Source organism: Silene latifolia, chromosome 3, assembly GCF_048544455.1.
Source record: "Silene latifolia isolate original U9 population chromosome 3, ASM4854445v1, whole genome shotgun sequence".
NCBI classification, from domain to species: domain Eukaryota; kingdom Viridiplantae; phylum Streptophyta; class Magnoliopsida; order Caryophyllales; family Caryophyllaceae; genus Silene; species Silene latifolia.
Window position 1 is genome coordinate 97,241,092 of NC_133528.1, and position 5,434 is coordinate 97,246,525.

General features: G+C 39.7%; 1 non-coding gene across 1 annotated transcript; it reads left to right on the forward strand.

Annotated features, from left to right (window-relative positions):
* Positions 1-1,691: 1,691 nt before the first annotated feature.
* On the forward strand, positions 1,692-1,798 carry LOC141650687 (small nucleolar RNA R71). The gene has a single exon (XR_012546706.1). It is a non-coding gene; the product is annotated as a small nucleolar RNA R71 (small nucleolar RNA).
* Positions 1,799-5,434: the final 3,636 nt, after the last annotated feature.

The window sequence follows — 5,434 nt, forward strand, 5'->3', positions numbered from 1 at the left end:
GCAAACGAGGAGCTGTCATAGTCTTGTCAAGATTAAAAGTTATACTCTCATCTCCCAGTTCTAGAGTGAGCTCACCATGTTTCACATCAATCACCGCACCCGCGGTGTGTAAGAAAGGTCTTCCTAGAATGATTGGAATGTTGGAATCTTCCTCCATATCAACAATGACAAAGTCCACCGGGATGAAAAACTTCCCAATTCGTACGGGAACATCTTCCCATATCCCTAATGGTGTCTTCGTCGATCTATCGGCCATTTGGAGTGTGATATTGGTGCATTTAAGCTCTCCCATCCCCAACCTTTTACTCACCGAGTACGGCATAACACTCACTTTAGCCCCTAGATCACATAAGGCTTTGTTGATCGTGGTGTCGCCAATGGTACACAGTATTGAGAAGCTTCCCGGATCCTTTAGTTTTGGAGGTGAACTCCCTTGAAGTATTGCACTACTCACCTTAGTGAAGGCGATAGTCTCAAGCCTCCGGATCGACTTCTTCTTTGTGAGGATGTCTTTCATGTATTTCGCATAGGCCGGCACGTGATTGATTAGTTCCGTGAAAGGAATCGAGACTTCCAAATTCTTCACAATTTCCATAAACTTTCCAAGTTGGTCATCAAATTTGGGCTTGGCTTGACGACTTGGAAAAGGAAGTCTAATCACAATGGGCTCCTTCTCCTTGACCTTGTCTTCATTTTTCTTTGAAATTTCTTCTTTTGATGATTCTCCATCGTTGGAGTTTTACACAATTTCTTCCTTATCACTAGCTTCCACAACTTCATCCTCAACTTGGTTCTTTGGTGCTTCATACCTTGTACCACTTCTCAAGTGAATGGCACTAACCGTTTCATGTCTTGGGGGATTACTTTGAGGTGGTAATTGCCCCTTTTGTCTTTGTGAGCTTGAAGATGCTAGTTGAGTCAATTGGGTTTCCAACATTTTGGTGTGAGCTAGGATGTTGTTGATGGTGGTTTCCTTTGCTTGACTATCTTTTTGCATTTGAGTGAAAAATTCTTGTTGATTCTTTTGCATTTGGAGGACCGCTTTTTGAACATCAAAACCTTGGTCATTTTGGTGATTGTATGGATTTTTGTTTTGGTAACCTTGGTTTTGGTTGTAAAAGGGTCTTTGATTTTAGTTTCTCATGGGAGGTAGGGTGTATGTTGTTTGAGGGTTTTGAACATTTTGGCTTTTGTATGAGAGATTTGGATGGAATTTGGTGTTTTCATTGTAATAGTTGGAATAAGGGGTACCACTCTTGTATGCTTGGAAAGCATTCACTTGTTCATTTGTTCCCCTACATTCACTTTGGTCATGTCCCAAAGTTCCACAATTCTCACATATCCCACTTGGGATTGATGAAGATGCCGTCATGGTATTAACATGATGCTTTGGTGATTTTGAGGCTTCTTCAAGTCTAGCCATAGCTTTTTCAAACTTCAAATTGATTGTGTCAATGTGAGCACTAAGTTGAGCACCCAATTGAGTAACGGAGTCCACTTCATGCTTTCCTCCTCTAGTAGCCTTGCGAGGTCTACTATATTGTGAGTTATGGACTGCCATTTCCTCAATTTTGTTCCATGTTTGATTGTCATCAACTTTGGTGAACATTCCATTTGATCCCATGTTGAGAATGTTCCTTGAATCTTCATATAAACCGTTCCAAAATTGTTGTACCAAGAACCACTCGCTAAGTCCATGGTGAGGACATGAGCGACAAATTCCCTTGAACCGCTCCTAAGCTTCATACAAAGATTCTTCATCCCTTTGCTTAAAACCCGTAATTTGAGCTCTTAGCATGTTAGTATTTTCCGGTGGGTAGAATTTTTTGTAGAAAGCTAGAGCCAACTTCTTCCAAGAATCAATTCCGAGAGTGGCCTTATCAAGGCCCTTCAACCATTGTTTCGCGGTGCCAATTAGAGAAAAAGGAAATAAGACCCATTGAATTTGGTCTTGAGTTACACCGGTTTGAGAAATCGCATCACAATAGTCACAAAAGGTTTCCATATGAGAATGAGGGTCTTCACTAGGCATCCCCCAAATTGGCTCCTTTCGACTAATTGGATAAAGGCGGATTTGGCAATAAAATTTCCGGTTAGATGTTGTGGTGTGGGAGTACCATTGGGTAGGTTCTCCTCGGTGGGTACGGAATGTGATGAAAACTTAGGCATTGTAGGTTGATTTTGTGTGGTATTTTGTAATGGGTTCTCCTCACCTTCTCTTGCAAAAGGGTTGATGAACTCAATAGTTGGTTGAATATCTACAACCTCACTAATACCTCCCAAATTCCTCCTAGCAAGTCTTCTATTGGTTGTCAAAGTTCTTTCAATTTCACGATCAAAAGGTAACAAATCACCTTGTGACCTTCTAGACATGCAAAACATCAAACAACTTGAAAACAATTAGAACAAACCTTGAGGAGTTTTACTTCCCCAAGGCAAAGAAAGACAAAACTAATAACAATATAAAAAATCTAAATCAAGCTAACACCGTCCCCGGCAACGGCGCCATTTTTGATTCGGTCGCGACGGTATGGTATGGTATGATGTCGTTGGGTCACGTCCAATCAAAACACAGTTTATAACTTCACAAACAACTCTACAATTAGTAAAGAGGCAAGTAAAGGTCGGATCCCAAGGGACGAGAATTGAGATGAGATTTCTATTGAAACTAGTGGTGTTTTAGGGGTGTCACAATTTGGGTTGATGTAGAAGGTCACTAAACTAAATAGCAATGAAAATAAACAAGCAAGATGAATTAAAAGGGTTGTAAACAATTGATAAAAAGCACTAGGGTGTCATGGGATCATAGGGGAATCATGGGAATTGATCATACAAACATGTTCTCAAATTATAAGCAAGCAATTATTGTTGTGATGGATTGAGTTGGGTTATATCTTACAATCCTAGGAAAGTTTGGGTCCCGGAGCCGAATCGATTAGATTATACAACACCTACAAGTCGACTTAATCTTCCCTACTCAACAACATGCATGGTCTAATGAGACTCGAGTTGGTTTATGTCTTACAAGTCTCATTGAAAAGATAGGTGATGGGTAAAAAATGCAAGGATTCATAGGCTCGCATTTCATCAAACATAACATGTGCATGAGTTGAGATCAAAACAAGCAAGCAAATAAATCATGAAAGAATATTAATTTAAGCATGAATCATTCCCCATGTTGGTTTCCCCTAATTACCCATTAACCCTAGCTAGGTGACTACTCACTCATTATCATGTTGATCATGCTAGCAAGGTTGTCAATCATACCAACAAAATGAAACATGATGAACAAATGAAAGTAATTAACAATAATTAAAACGGGATTAAGAGGATTATACCTACTAATGATTCCAATAATAAAGCAAGAATAAAAGAAGTACTTGATGCTTGATTAAGAGGTTGTCAATCTCCCAATAATAACCCAAATAATCTTCAATTACCCAAAATAAAGGATGAACAAAAGAGAGATTAAGGAAATAAAACTTGTATTAAAACTTGATTAATTGTTGATTACAAAACTAAAGAGAGATTTGATTGATATTAACTACTCTAAGAATTGATAAGAAGAACATGCTCTTCTAATTAGACTAATGGGGTATTTATAGTGGAAATTAGGTGGATGCATTAGGGTTAACTAAGGGCTAAACTAGTAATTACACTTTTTAGATTGAGCAGGGAGAAGCCAGTATTTTTCGAAGGAAGGGCTTCTTTCTTTGTAGCTTGGAGAAGGCGAAATTTCGCTGTACTGGAATCCGTGCGTATTGGAGTCGGGACGGGCGGATTCAGGCAGGGGAAGACGGGCGTCTTCAGGGGAATCCGGGCGGATTCTCGTGGTGTCTTTGTCCGGGCGTCTTTGAAGGAAGACGCACGGATTGTGCTTGTGGAGGACGGGCGGATTCAGGACAATCCGCTCGGATTGTAGCTCAGCAATATTTCTTCTTCTTTTCTTCCCTTTTCTTCATAAATCCTTGGGGATTTCCTCGGGGACTCAAGGATCCTTTCTCGTCATTTGCCCAACTACTATAATATGTACAAAGGCCTTCTAATCTTGTCTCTCCTTGATGCTTGGTCATTGGATTCGATCAATTTAGTCTCGTTTTGCCATGAAAATGCAAGATTCTTACTCCTTTCCTACCAAGGGATCAAAATCTCAAAGAATATACAAAACAAAGAACTAAAGATAATAAATGACCCAAATATGCACTAAAAAGCATGGGAACAAGGTTAATTCGGGGGCTAAATATGCGCTAATTATGGTCACATCAGAAGGTTGTGGCATTGGATGTTGAATATGAATGGAAACCTACAGTATGTTCTAAATGCAAAGGGATAGGGCATGAGCATACTAATTGCAGGTCTGGTACACAGACAGGAATAAAAAAACAAGCTCCAGTTCAGAATGTTTGGAAACCTGTTGTGGCAAAACCAGTAGCCCAACTGACAAATACTCAGGTATCAGTTTCTACTGAGGAAAGGACACCTATTTCTTCTCCTGTGAAACCTGTGTCTAGTACTGAGAGCTCCCCTGACATATCATACAGGGAAGTTGCATCAGGTAGTGGGACTCCAAAGGTGGGCATAGGTCAAAAGGGTAACCCAACATCTCCTAATTTAAATGAATAATATTGGTTTTTGGAATGTTAGAGGGTTAAATAGTGTAAATAAACAGAATAATGTTAAGTGGTTTATTCATAATAAATATATAGGTCTATTTGGACTTATTGAAACCAAGGTAAATGGTGCAAATGTGAGTAATATTTCTAGCAGTATGTTGGATGGGTGGTGTGTTACGACTAATTCTAGCTGTCATAAAGGAGGCAGAGTGTGGATCTTATGGAGGCCTAGTCTCTTTAAAGTTCATATACTGCAGTATGATGCACAATTCATACACACTAGGGTCATTGCAAGACTTTCCCAGCAGCAGTTTTATTTAACAATGGTATATGCATTTAATGATGGGATTGATAGAAGGGAACTTTGGAGTCATTTAGAAAGGATTGCTGGGCACTGTCAGGGGCCCTAGGCAATTGCAGGGGACTTCAACACTGTGATTACTCCTGAAGAGAGACTTGGTGGAAATACAAAACAATCTGATATGGATGAGTTTATTGACTGTTTGGCAACATGTGGTATGACTGACATTCCTGCCACTGGAGCTTTCTATACCTGGACAAATAAGCAAGACCCTGCCTTAAGGATCTATAGTAGGTTGGATAGGTTTCTTGTCAATCAGGAATGGCAATCAAGTTTTCCTGATATGATGGCTCATTTCCATCCTGCTGGTTTATTTGATCATAGTCCATGCACTGTGAGTAATGCTAAGCTAGTAATGACTAGAAGAGCCAGTTTCAAATATTTTAACATGTGGGGGAAGGTTCCTGATTTTCTAACCAGAGTGAAAGAATAATGGGATAAATTTTACCCTGGTCACAAG